The sequence below is a fragment of the Malaya genurostris genome, chromosome 3 (assembly GCF_030247185.1).
Source record: "Malaya genurostris strain Urasoe2022 chromosome 3, Malgen_1.1, whole genome shotgun sequence".
NCBI classification, from domain to species: Eukaryota; Metazoa; Arthropoda; class Insecta; order Diptera; family Culicidae; genus Malaya; species Malaya genurostris.
In genome coordinates this window covers 75,176,606-75,192,047 of record NC_080572.1, presented here as the reverse complement: position 1 = coordinate 75,192,047, position 15,442 = coordinate 75,176,606, and positions in this window count along the sequence as shown.

Below are 15,442 nucleotides of genomic sequence, written 5' to 3'. Positions count from 1 at the left end.
CTACATTAATTCCAACAACTTATTGGTTAAGCCCGTCAACAAATCACTGAATTATAGGCGCCCAAAATTACTGCATAAAAATGCAAACACGCTACATGAGTTTTCCTCTAAGAGACATGTTCGTATCAAACATTTCAGAAAAACTGCTTTGTAAGTTATTTGAGACTATCTTATGCTACTAACAATTTCATCATAATTGCTGAACATGTTCCCGGTGGATCGAAATCAAGCGTCAAGATAGCTGGTACGACATCCGATGCTTTCGTGACGTTAGATGGATTGAAGCAAGGGCGACGCGCTCTCAAATCTGTTGTTCAATATAGCGCTCGAAGGTGCCATACGAAGATCCGGCGTGCAATGAAACGGAATCATCATCAATAAATCTCACATGCTTCTTGGTTTTGTGGACGACATTGATATTATTGGTGTAGATCATAGAGCTGTGGAACAGGCTTTTCTGCCCTTCAAGAAAGAAGCTGCGAGAATAGGGTTGCCGATAAACTCTACCAAGACTAAGTACATGGTCGCTGGTAGAGAAAGAGGTAGTCCAAACGGTGTAGGACCCGAGGTGGAGATTGATGGGGAACTAAACGAGGTTGTTGACGAGTTCATATATCTTGGAACACTAGTGACATGCGATAATGATATTAGCCGCGAGGTAAAAAGTCGTGTTGGAGCTGCTAATAGGGCTTTCTACGGGCTCCGTAACCAGCTGAAGTCTCGTAGCTTCCACACACACTCACAAAACTTGCTCTATACAAGTCGTTGATGGTACCTGTCGTCCTATCCGGCCACGAAGCATGGTTGTTGAAGGGAACAGATGTTAGAGTACTCGGCGTCTTTGAGGGAAAAATCCTGTGCTCAATACTCGGCGACAAAGAAGAGAATGGAGAATGGCACAGACGCATGAATCATGAGCTGTACCAAGTATACAAAGATGCCGACATTGGAAGGCTTATACAACACGGCAGACTACAGTGGGCTGGACATGTAACAAGAAACCGGAAGAGAAAATGGCCTACGTGATGTTCAGATAGATTACTGTTTTACAGTGGAACTGAACCCCGCTTCAATAAGTCAATCTAGAATACGGGCGAAATGCACCACCAGCAAGACCAAGTGCGCTGGATTTATCCCTTTGCTCGACATCGCTACGGTTGGATTGCACGTGGAGGGTAATTCCTGATCCCCACGGTAGCGATCATCTACCGATCGCTATCACAATCACCAGCATCTCAAAACCATCGATGATAATCAATGTGTCGTATGACCTCACAAGAAATATTGATTGGAATAACTATGCGACCTTGATATCTGAAAAACTTGAAAGAACTCAACAACTTCCACCGGAGGAAGAGTTTACGGTTTTGGCTGGCTTAATTCTCGACTCAAGCTCAGACGAAACGTGTACCTGGCGCGAAAATTAACATTCGCACGCCAAACCCATGATCGGGACAAAAAGCGCTCAGAGCTTAACGCCGAAAAGTCTTCAGCGTATAACAATTTTAGGAAATATGGAACACATCTCTCATATCTATTGCTAATCCGATGCGATATTTTGAATCCGACGGTAAATGAAAACTTCGAACGGCTTGTCAAGCTCAATGCTCAGATCCGTTTTATGTCCTGGTATTATGAATACATGGCTTAAAATATTAATTCTTCCTTGTTTGTTCCCGAAAGTGCTCGTTTCTTGAATACTTCTGATTCTACTGTGTTGCTCAACACAGCCATGATAGAAGAGGTTCGTAAAATTCCGGATCACGTACACCCTCAAGTGGTCCCTAATATTTTTAATAACAAATTTAGAACAGTCAACTATGAAAAGAAGTTTTATACTGATGGATCAAACTTCAACAAGTCCACAGGTTTCGGCTTCTTTAATCAGAACATCACCGCTTCGTACAAACTCAGTGATACGACTTCAGTTTACGTCACAGAATTAGCTGCTATTCAGCTCGGGATCATTGAAACATTGCCCAAATATCATTACTTTATCGTTACGGACAGTCTACGTTCAATAGAGGCTCTTCGGACAATAAAGCAATAGAAGCATCCCCCATATTTTCTGGGGAAAATACGGGAACATTTGAGAGCTTTATCTGAACGGTATTACTTAGTTTCTATTGCTTGTGGTGATATCTATGGCGTAGCCGCATAAGATATTTTTTCATTTTTACTTAATAAACGGAAAATACCGCATACATTTGCCTGGTAGCTACACCTATGCAATTGCTTTGATGCTTAGTAGCTAATAGTCAACAAGTTTTCTTGGGAACTACTTTCTGAGGTTCATGAATCAATCTTTATTCAAGAGTACAGGAATCAATCTTTATTCAAGAAGTACAATTGTAGATCAACAAAACGGGCGTTAACGCTATCATCTTTCATTTGTCTTTATTTTAATTCAATTCGATTTTAAGACGATTTCAGGATTCGGCGAAATGACCCTTTCGGCGAAATGGCTTTCGGCGAAATGGCTTCCGGCGAAACGGCTTTCGGCGAAATGGCTTTCGGCGAAACGGCTTTCGGCGAAATGACCCTGATCCATAATGGACGATGAAACTTATGTGCTTGTTGTCTCGCGGTTTGGTTTTTTTACAGCCATGCAACGAAACCGCGTAGAGGAGCATTTCAGGACGAAGAGAAAGGCTGAGCTTCAGAAAAAAAAGTTTGGCTTGGCAGGCAATATGCAGCTGTGATCGAGCAAGTCAAAGTACCATAACTAACCGGACCGCTGAACAAGACAATAACAGTTCGGCTGAAAAGTTCGTATCGTTTAATAGAAACACACATTTTTTGCCAAAATTCGTTTTTATTATTCAACATAATTGCCATCAGAGGCGATACAGCGATTATAGCGATCTTCCAACTTTTCGATACCATTTTTGTAGTACGATTTGTCCTTTGCCTCAAAATAGGCCTCAGTTTCAGCGATTACCTCTTCATTGATTCTAATTTTTTTACCAGCGAGCATTCTCTTGAGGTCTGAGAACAGGAAAAAGTCACTGGGGGCCAAATCTGGAGAATACGGTGGATGACAGAGCAATTCGAAGCCCAATTCGTTCAATTTCAGTATGGTTTTCATCGACTTGTGACACGGTGCATTGTCTTGATGAAACAAAACTTTTTTCTTCTTCAAATGAGGCCGTTTTTTTTTAAATTTCGTCCTTCAAACGCTCTAATAACGCTATATAATAGTCACTGTTGATGGTTTTTCCCTTTTCAAGGTAGTCGATGAAAATTATACCATGCGAATCCCAAAATACAGACGCCATAACCTTACCGGCCGAATGTTGAGTCTTTCCACGCTTTGGGTTCGGTTCATCGCGTGCAGTCCACTCAGCTGACTGTCGTTTGGACTCCGGACGGAAGTGATGGAGCCATGTTTTGTCCATTGTTATATATGGACGAAAAAAATCGGTTTTATTTCGATATAACAGCTCCAAACACTGCTCAGAATCATCAATTCGTTGTTGTTTTTGATCGATTGTGAGCTCGCGCGGCACCCACTTTGCACAAAGCTTTCTCATATCCAAATATTCGTGAAAAATATGTCCAACACGTTCCTTTGATATCTTTAGGGTGTCAACTATCTCGATCAACTTCACTTTACGGTCATTGAAAATCATTTTGTGGATTTTTTCACGTTTTCATCGGTAACAGCCTCTTTTGGACGTCCACTGCGTGCATCGTCTTCGGTGCTCATATGACCAGTACGAAATTTTGCAAACCACTTACGAATTGTTGCTTCGCCCGGTGCAGAGTCTGGATAACATTCATCAAGCCATTTTTTGGTATCGGCGGCACTTTTTTCCATCAAAAAGTAGTGTTTCATCAACACACGAAATTCCTTTTTTTCCATTTTTTTCACAATAACAAAAGTAGCTTCACTCAAAATGCAATATCTCACAAACTAATAATCAGACAGCTGTCAAATTTATACACGTATCTTTTGAAGGTTGGTACTAACTGAAAATGGTATGGATTTAATTCTAGTGGCGCCCTCTCATAGAAACGATACGAACTTTTCAGCTGATCTGTTATATCGTGAAGAATATTGAAGCGATTGTTATCATTTCTACGCCGCCACGGCGCTGCATCGCTTTGCTGGACTGATTTGACATCTTGTGAATACGCCAAAGATGTTTTGGGATGGAGCCCATGTTATACTGAAAGAGGCGAATCCACCTTACTTCACTTCGTTGCGACCTATCGATCTATATTACGCTCTCATAAAGAGAAGTTTTTAGTTTCTTCATGCAATCCAGTTAAGTACTGGAATTAGATTTTGAAATTGGATTGAACTAACAGCAAATTTTTTTTATTCTAAATTTTATCTGTGCATTTTTTTTGCGAACAAGCCTTATAGGGTGTGATGGAGATTAATTTGCCAATGACAACAACAACGTACACTATGCCGATCAGAAATGCATATACACTTAATTTTCCATCAGGCGCTCACGAGCGCTTTGTTGGAGAGATTCTTCCTTCCGAAAAATGTTTTTTTGTTCTGATATCATCAATGGCTTTCGTTTGTTATGCATTCAGTAAGCCTATATCATCTTAAGTGACTTTCGGTCTGGAGACAAGACTTCCGTGTAAATCACTTGTCACTTATGGTCACTTATGAACATCAAGTAGCGTGAGTCTTTATATTTCCACGATTGGAATCAGCCAGCCAACTAGAGCAATCTAAAAAAGATATTTTTTTCAATTTTTGAATTGTGTTCAAATGAAACGGTGTTGGGTTTAAAAGTTCCTTAATAAAAAAAATTGTGTTCTAACATTGTGTTTCTTCCATTGAAAAATGGTAACCATTTTTCAAATGGTAGTAGTCGAAAAATGGCAAATCATACGAAAACAAACAAAGTTGTGTACGAGACACAACCGATCACGATGACAGTAAAAATGCAATTTTGAAACTCACTCATCGATAGATTTTAATTTGAAAAATAGGAAATAAATTGTGAAACACTATCCAAGATTATAATGTTAATGTTGGGATTTTAGGAAGTTAGAGCTTTCATAATATATTATTGTCAAGTGCGTTCAAGAAGTATCTATAATAATAATATAATTTCTTAGAATTTATGTTTTTTTTTATTATTGCATCACAAACTACAGAAAATTGAAATTGAGAATTATTCAATCATTATCAAATAATCTTGAATATTTATAGATTCCGTTTTATGTGGATGACATCATTATGGCATGCAATGATTGGCTCGTGAAAATATAGGTAATTCAAACCGATTTTTCAATGGTGAACTATTGAAATACCAAAACGACGTTGCTACAGGTGTTTAAGTTAAATGTTTCCGAATCGATTGGTTATTAAATTATATCAATCCATCAACAATGGACTGAGTTATAAGCATTTAAAATTATGACAGAAAAAGGATATAAGCTTGATTTGATTTTTTAATGACACCCGGACCCGGGTATACGTTACATTTTTAATATTATTAAGTACCTGTAGCTTTCATAAATCTTGCATTAAAACTTGAAACCCCACAAGAGCCCACTGAAAACCACCATAAGAGCATAAACCTGCTTTAAATCTTTTCAAAATGAAAAAATATCGAGAAAATTTTGAAACCAGTTTCACGATCAACGTTAAATTCATTCGGATGGAATCAATTCAGCAATGATTAAACTGTCATTTTTTTATATTTTTCTCTTGAATATGTGTGTGTCATTTCGGTTTCGAATGTAATCAATAAGAATATCTTAGAATTTAATTACGTGTTTGAAACTTTTTTGAATGTGAAAGCTTCATGCGCTTTAATTTTCATCATGATAGTAAAATAACAGATAAAAATAAGAATTTTTACTAAAGGGTGATTTTCCACGGGTTGGCGGTTCAATGCATAGGACGCTGGTCTTACAAGCCAGTTGTCGTATGTTCGAGCCCCGACCTGGAAGGATTCTTAGTGTCAGTAGGATCCATAGTACTAGCCATGCAATGATTCTGTACACTAAGAATCGGCTGCGAAGTCTGTTGAAACAGAAAGGCCAAAACAGGAAATTAGCGTGACAAAAATATGTTCACTATTATATATTTGTTTTTTTTTGTAGTTGGCGTCTTCACAAAAGTTGTTTTTAATCAAATGGCGCTCCTTTCGATGAAAAAAATTACTAGAGTGGTCCTTATTTAGATTTAAATCTTAAATCTAACTTTTTTAATTGAACTCAAAAACGATTTCATTGTACAATAAAGTTGTAGAAAAATTTATATTAAGCAACTTTTCTGAAAAAGCACCTCTCTAGCTTTTCATTTGATCGAGTTACATAAATTTTTCCGAGTAAAAGTAGGGTGAAATGTTATATGAAAAAGTTGTCTTCAGAAGAGTTGTTGAACTAATTAATGAGCACAATTTTGAGGAACCAAGCTTTTTCATGTGAGCTACCAGTAAAAAGTTATGATTGCTTTTTCATCAAAAACTAGTCAAACTTCAATATCAATATTCATTAGATGCCAGATCGATAAAAATGTATCCTACGCGGTTCTTGAAAGGACATAATATAAATAAAAATTTAAGAGAAAATTGGAAGGGTGTTATTTTTTTAACTTATTTGAATTAGTTTTAAAAATACCTTCAAAAACTCAAAAACATTGCATAACTCTTAAACGCCTTAACGTATCAACATACTTCCTTTAGCAAAATAATAGTATCAAATTAGTTCTACAAGTGTTCCATACATTGTTCATTCGAGAAATGAGACACACAAAAATTCCTAGAAACTGGACAAGAATCAACACTCAAGGACACCGACACGGACACTTTTTACACAATGGCTCTGAACAACCCCAAAATATTTACAACATAACTCAATAATCACGAAACAGTCTCATCGACGAAAACATCATTGGCAAGTAATATTCAACAAAGTATGTCTCAATACGACATTTTCAACAACAACAACAACTGCGACTATGAATCGATGGGTGATGGCGTGAATAGCGAATCATTGTCTCTCTTTATTGGCTGAATAATATAGGATTAGTGAAACGGAAATTTCTGATTCCAGATTAAGTTCATTTAATTGGATAGTTGGCTTGCTTTTGTTCATATTTAAAAACAAATTCCAACTAACTGGCAAAAACAACATTTGGGAATTATGCATCTTATTATTGTTCTAATCAATTTGTGAGGTATTCGATTTTATTGTTTGAGATAAACATATGTTCTACTCTTCATTTATTTATTTGGGAGCAGTGGAAAGCCCGGTGGAGATGAAATTTGGAAATCTCTCTCTTCAGCAGGCATAAAGCCTCCTCATTATTTGTATCAACAGATTACAATGATCCAACAGATACATTTAGGCTTAACACTAGAATTAAAACTTACAGTTAAAACAAAATTTATAACACTATAACTAGTTGAAGACACCAAGCATAACAGATTAGTAATAGAGCTCTTGCTAAAAAGATGAGAGAAAGGAGAAAAGTGGATAGATAAAAGGTATACAAGGGTTAGCGGAGGGGGTGCTAAACGAGCGCAAACGAACAACGGAGTTAGAATTAGCATGTAGATCTAATTAGTGATAAAACGAAATGGATGGTGGAAGACAGAAAAAAGAGGAAAGGACGACCAGGTTAATTTAGGCGAGCGAATTTAGTTAGTTTACAAAGGGTACAATATAAGACTTCGATTAAACTGAATTACATTACAAATAGTTGTATAGTATTTGTATAGTAAAATTGCCCTAGCTCTAGATAGATAAGGAAACACGGAACAATCGCTTTATTGCTTTTCGGGATAGATGAAAATCAAAACCATCGGAGCAACTATTAAATAAACGACAAATACTAGAAAAAGGCTCATTATACCCGTAGTTGGTCCTAGCAGCGGGAATTCTAAGAAACGGGTGCGAACGAAGACTGCGAAGATGAATGTCGAAATTGACCAACCGTAAGAGATCAGCACATTCAATACGCGATTGTATTAAGTCCGCTATAAAAACGGCCTTGTGAACATTCCTTCGAACAGACAGCAGATCCAAGTCGATAAGTCGGCAGGGATCTACGTAGCTTAGGAGGTTAAATGGATCACATGGTAGATTGCGAAGAGCGAGTCTAAGCTTCCACACGATCGATGTCGGTTTGGTAATGAGGTGACCAAACAATAGCTGCATATTCGAGGATTGACCAAACCCGTGCACAATAAAGGGCTTTTAAGCAGTGTATGTTACGATAACTTTTAGCAATTCGAAACATGAAACCTAAGAGTTTGGAAGCCTTTGAAATTACGTAATCGACGTGATTCTTGAAATCTAGTTTACTGTCTAAGATGACTCCTAAGTCTTTCACAAACCGTTCACGTTTGAGAACGCTTTGCGATAGGTTGTAGTCATAGAAAATTGTGCACAAGCGCTTTCGGGAGAAGAATATAACGGAACATTTGGAGGCATTCAGAACCATCCTGTTGACATGACAACATTTTGCAAAAGCATCAAGTTGAGCTTGTAGAAAGCATGCGTCATCCTGACCATTTATCAGTAAAACTCCACGGCTCAGTTCCGTTCGGTTTGGTACTCGTATATCTTTCGTTATTATAAAACTAAACAACGAATCGTTCAAAGACCTAAGGTGAACTGAAAAATTTCACTTTCGATCCGGAAAACCAGCAGAATCAAACTAATCCAGGAATCAGTTAAAAACTCAATCCATAGTCTGAGCGAAATGTGATCGATACGAATATGAGCTGCCAACTGAATAATCGCATTTTTATTTGAAGCTAAAGCAAATACAAATTAAAATATTCAAATGTGAAATGCCACACCTTCGCCCGTAAAACGTGCCGTATGAATTCCACACACGACCGAAGCATAGCCAGGCAGATGCAGCAGTAAAATCGAACAAAATTGTACCTTTCGTGCTCGTTCATCGATGACGTTTGAACAAAAATACCTCCATATCAATGTGAATTTTTCTTCTTTTTTTTGCTCTGCTCACTCGAAGCTCTAAAACGCTTCCGGCTCTATGCACACATTCTAGTTTGATAGCCAGTGAAACGGCATCAGCCCAACAGTGGAGTACCACGAATCAATTTGCATATGCAGTGAATTTTTATTTTTATTATATGTGCATATATTTCCCACACTCGAGCTTTAAATTTTGGATTTTTTTTCCTTCAATTTTTGGGAACAGAACGCGAGTAGCAATGGAACATGCTAAATCAATGGGTTCGTTCGGCTCGACGATGATTGATTGTGGTTTCGATTGGATTTACCTTGCTCAATTTGAAGGAATTTCACTGCTGCATTATATTATTTGACTGTCCGGAAATAGCTTGTTAACTGGGGTAGAAGATAGTGTTTGTGGTCTACTTTTTTACCAATTCCGATTTTTTTAGTCGTTGTGGTTGTAATCGTTTGAAACAGACAATTGATCTGGCACCAGATGGGTGGAAATTGAGACTTGAACCCAAATGTTCTCATATAATAGTGTAATAGTGAATCCTGATTTCATTAATAGCTTCCAAAGTGCGCTCGTGTTCGAGTTTTCGTTCCTGTGGCAGCATGCGCGGCTTCCAGTGGATTAATAGGATAACCTATTAACAGAATCGAACCCAACATTATGGTGTGTGCACCAGTGATGGCTTTTCACTAGAGTGATACACCAGTGCGTAAGTTTCTTTTCTACACTGCGGATGCATTCGATTTGTTCCGCACAAAAATAAAAGCGCACTTCTTCTCAGTGTCCATTAGACAGACTTTGAGTATGTGCTAGTATTGAAAGAAGCTGGTGCGAGAGAACCACATTCTCATCGCATGAATCGCTCTCACGTGCTCTCGCCTAAATACACCCAAGTGATCACTGGCGCGTGATGGTGAGCTGTGAACTTCAACTAATAGAGAATAGATCTGACCTTGTTTTGAAAAACTTGCAAGGAAAAACGAAAATTCAACGATAAATTTTTTTATTTTGTTTATTTTGCGTGTCCCACGCTTCTTCTACGCAAACCATGCACTAGAGTGCTCACCGGCGCCCTACACCTCTGTGAAAGTGTCTGCGTCCACCTCAGAGAATTTAATCACTTTGCTCTAACACTTCGTTGCGATTCAGTGCTAGAGGTAAAGACTGTCCCAGAAAGTATGGACGCACTTTGATTTCGCTGTAAATAATTCACAAGTGTTAGATATGCAAATTTTATTCGATATACTGATAATATTAGACTACAACAACAGAATATTATTCTCAACATTTGCTACTTAGCCATTGTAGACTAGCTGGCGCACCTTCTTGCGAACGTTCCTCATTAAATTCCGTACATACTTCTTGGCGACAAGTTTTGACACTTTTTCGAACTGTTGAATGGTTTCGGCTGCCGAGACATGTTTCCTAAGATTAATGCCTAAAATTCCTCAATGGTCGAAGTTGTGGGCAATTTGGTGGAATCATGTCTTTTGGGACGAAAGTGACATTTTTGGTAGTATACCATTCTACCGTTGATTTCGAGTAGTGGCAAGAAGCAAGATCAGGCCAGAAGACAACAGGATCCGGTGGCTTCGAATCATGGGTAGAATTCGTTTTTGTAAACATTCCTTAATGTATATTACGCTATTCATTGAAGCTGTAGTGGTGTAGGGTTTCGAAATCTTACGGCAGCTACAAATTCCTTGCCAGACCATAGCTTTCTTAACAAATTTTTCGACTTCAATCGATGACTTGGACTGATTTACCACTTGCCCTTCTCGCACCGTATAATATTGTGGTCCCGGCAAGGATTTGTAATCGAGTTTCACGTAGGTTTCGTCGTTCATGATTATGCAGTTCAAATTTCCAGCAAGATCGTATTGTCGTATTGAATCGTATTGTACAGTTTTCGAACCCTCGGCCTGAACGATGCTTCTTGTTTCGAACTACGTTTTGGTTGTTTCTGCTTTTTATAGGTTCAAAGATTCAAACGTTCTTTAGCACGAAGAACATTTGACTTCGTAGTGCCCACTTTTTTTGGCCACATCCCGAACTGAAACCTCCTTCTTTTGCTCGAACGCTTTCAGTATACGTTTATCCACTGAGGGTTAGCAGGACCTTTTTTTGACCCGTTTTCGGTTTATCCTCAAAAGTGTTATCCTAACCGAACTTCCTGATTTCATTTTGTACGGCTTTTTCACTTACTCCTTCCATTTTGCTATCTTTCTCAGTGACAGTCCACATTCTGTGCACCATTTGTACACAATTTTTCGACGTTGTTCTGCTGAAAGTCAATGCATTTCGAAACAAACTAATGAAAACTAATAAACAACTGCACAAGTGGTTAGAGAAGAGTGTAAACAACAGGACGCAGCCATAAAAATTTCCAGATTCTGAACCATTGCGAAATGACAGCGTTTTTTTTTGCGTCCATACTTTCTGGGACAGTCTTTACAAACGTTATAACATTCGAAAAATGGGTGAATATTTTTTTCTGTTTCGATTCTACACGGAACCACCCGCGATCCCATTTCAACCAGAATATTAGTTGATTTTCTGAATTCGATTGGTTAAAATTTGGTACAACTAATCGATTATTGTTTTAACTAAACTGTCATTTTTGTTTTTCGATTAGCAGAAACGATGGTTGAAACAACTAATTTAACTGTTTGAAAAAAATGCTGTCAATTAGTGAGGTCACATACCTTTCAATTTCAACGAATATTTTAGTTGAAATAACTGGTGTTGTTATTGAAACAAAATTCTGTTAGTTGAAAAATAAATCGGTTTCATTTGTTTTAGACATTGCAAATAGTTGAATCAATTCGAACAATGTTATTGATTTGCGAAAATTTTAGCCAATTTATATGAGCTTGGGTGCATCAACCGCTGGGAATTGAAATTTTGCGACGGCAATTCAAACGCGCCATTCAATCGCAGCGCGTTCTGTGTGTTTGAAACCCTTCGCTCCTGTTACTTTTATAAATTAAATTCATGTCAAAAAGCGTTTTATTGCTAATGCATGAACATCATCATCGGTATCGAACAGCTGGAAGTAAAACAGTCTGCTGGAAGTAAATCAATGATAGAATTTGAAGCATAAAATTTTTGCGCATACCTGAAAGATTACGAGATGATCATTCATTAACATTTTCTAATTTGTCACCAAATCTTTTTCATCTTAAACAAGGTTAACTTTATCACAACATCGCTGTTAGATAAACACTTGTTGTCATAAATTTCTCAAATCGAATCAACACAATTTCACCAAACGCTTTAACCATCGATGTTGTTTTCATTGACATTTTGAAGCGACGCGAACAGATTTCAACTAACAATGTTGTTGATTTTGCATTGCGATTATTGTTTTGCTTTCAATTGTCTCCGACATTTGACAGCATTCAAAACAACATATTTTTCAACTACTTGAATATATGCAAATAAAAAACCATATTGGTTGAATCAAAAATAAATTAGTTAAATCAACTATCGCAAAAATCAAAAACTGCGATATCGCAATTTTATGATCGAAGGGTTCTCCGTGTAGACGCTTTTAACCTCTTCGGGCCAGACAAAACTTTTTGACCCTATGTGCGGGGTTGGGATTCGAACCCAGGTGAGCTGCGTGCGGTTTGGAATTCATCATTCCACTGTTAAAACCATCATTAATAAGGTTGGGGAACACTATTCGTTGGATGAGCTACCAGGAAGAGGCATAAAACCCGGTTCTTCCATCCCGAAACTGGATCTGAAAGTGGTATCTCTAATCATGAAGAACAAATCAATGTCAATACGTGATTTGGCCAAAAGTAACAGAAACGAGGGTCGGAATGATCCATCGTATCAAGAGGCGAAATCACCTGAAGACCTACAAGAAGCAGAAAATATCGAAACAAATTGTAGAACAGAAGAAGCGAGCAGCAACAAGGGCCCGGAAATTGTATTCGCGTCTTTTGCAGTGTCCGGATGCATGCGTTTTGATGGACGATGAGACTTATGTGAAGGAGGACTCTAAAACCCTTCCAGGTCAACAATACTTTACTGTCGTCGTTGTGGAGGATGTGAGCGATGCGGACAGATCGATTCAAGTGGAGAAATTCGGTCGAAAGGTACTGGTATGGCAAGCAATATGTTCCTGTGGTTTGAAGTCATCCATTTATTACACTACCGGAACTATAAATGCAGAAATCTATCGATATGAGTGTCTCCAGAAGAGATTGGCTGCCTTTATATAAGAAGCATAGTACACCTCCACTGTTTTGGCCGGATTAAGCGACGGTTCACTATGCCAAAATCAATCTCAATTGGCTTGCTGAAAAGGGTATAAATTTCGTTGAGAAAAATATCAATCCACAAAATTGCCCTCAGTTTCGACCCATCGAACGTTACTGGGCAATCGTGAAGAGGGTCTTCAAGAAGACTGGTAAGGCAGCTGGGAACATGCAGGAGTTCAAAAAAATTGGGCTCAAGCGTCCAAAAAATGCGATGCAACACTTGTCCGGAACTTGATGAAGAGCGTTCGATCAAAAGTTCTAAAATTCGTTAAGGAATAAATTAAATTTCATCCGGTTTTCATTATGCTTAAGTTTAACCTAGTACAATAAAGGATCAATTTTTAGTTTGAATAAAATATCGTTTTTTATCATAATTTGAAAAATAAATTTGTGGATAGCTTATTTTCGATACACTCCTTAGTTGTGATTGCGGTAAGATTTTGCAACCCTTCATCAAAACTGCTTCGATGAACTGAAAAACATACATCAAAGAATGTTTGCAAAATCAAGAATCCTACTGTTCTCTGGCTTTATCTTGCGTCTTGTCATTACACGAATGCGACGATTGAATGGTATGTTAATCAAGCATGATAATTCTCACAAATTCGGCCATTTAAAGAATATTAGACATTGACGAAGCCACATCTTACGGCGGCCGAAACCATTCAACCATTTGAAATTTTCGCGATACAATTTGCGAGCCCGGGCTTTAGCCACCACATTCTGTTTGTCATTACGGTTCGGTTGAATGACTTCATACGTTGAGGCTTGAAAATTGAAGAAGTACCGAAAGCTCTGGTCTCTTCTGCAATATTTGCTTTACCTTCGCGCCCTTCTAGTGGTTCCTGAAATCCAGATTTGCTCCGCTCCCAAACTTCCTGACTGTTGTTGTTATGGTACTGTTGTTCTTCAAATATTACCACGACGAAAGAAACGTTACCTCTTGAATAATATTTACGAAGTGTTGTGGATAACAATGACATTCGAGCAGGATTACCACTAAATCGGTATTTTTTGTATCGGTCATTAAAATCGTACACGAATCATCAAATACAAACCAGATTCTTTCTAATGCTTCCATCTCAAATGAGACGCACCAGAGTAACAGGCGCGCGTGCCAGACTATTCGCTACTTGTAAGTGCCGAAAGCATTTCAAATTGAACTGCCATTGCCTCCTAGTTAACACAATTTATGTAATGTTTGTTATGTTCAAAAGTAGGGATCGCGACCTCAGAATTGAAGATTTAAAACTGAAGACAGAAAATTAAATAATACAGATGAAAAAAACGGAAGAATTGGATAAATAAAGTGATGGATTAGTGTTCAATACCAGACAATTTATTTTAATATTCGACTGTATCGCTTGCTCAGAATAAATCTGATGTGCCGTCCGTCGTCGTTCTGTTAAATGAATAAAGCATTAATTTTTCATTTCATTTCCTTTATCATGCCTTTTTAACGATGGAATGGTGACTATAATGTTGTTGAAATGATAAAGTATGAATGTAATCCGTTTTAAATTATTCCATTCCCAAATCGACTCTTACTCTTCGTCTTCGACTCGACAATTCATAGCAGTCCATATGAAATTGCTACGCCAATTAACAGTTCAACTTAATCCAATAAGCGGACGTCAAGAGCAACCTTACACTGAGTGTCACAATACTCAGCGAGTATCCAAAGCGAAATATTCGTTCCATATTATTTTTTGTATTATTAAATTTCTTTTAGACCATTCTCATTCCTAATGATGTGACGGAAAAAACCACACCACAAATGTGATATTCTAAGGTTAACACACTTCAGCAAGTAACTCCTTTTGTCACGGTCCATATCAGATGGATCTAAATTTGCCGTCAGCCAAAACACACAATAAACTTCAACAAATTTGTAACAGACAAGTCTCGCCTCCTAACGTCAACGTTGATGCTGGTAGCGGGCTGTTTATTTTCCGACCGCTAATTTTACTCCGGTCCCAGAATATGCTACGATAAAATGATGGTTTTGTTTGTCATTGTTTCCATACTATTAAGCGTTGGGGCACCAGTAAACTCTTGCTATTCTATCGATAGCCTTCACTCGCCGTACTCCGGTGGCACTCAATTCGCTTTCTGGCTGTTGCTGTTGCGAAACATCAAAAGCTCCATACCACAACAATTCGATCCATCGAGAGTATATATAAAACAAAAAGGAGCGGTGTGTTTACTTGGTAAACAAATTCATCGACTGTTTTTACGTTCA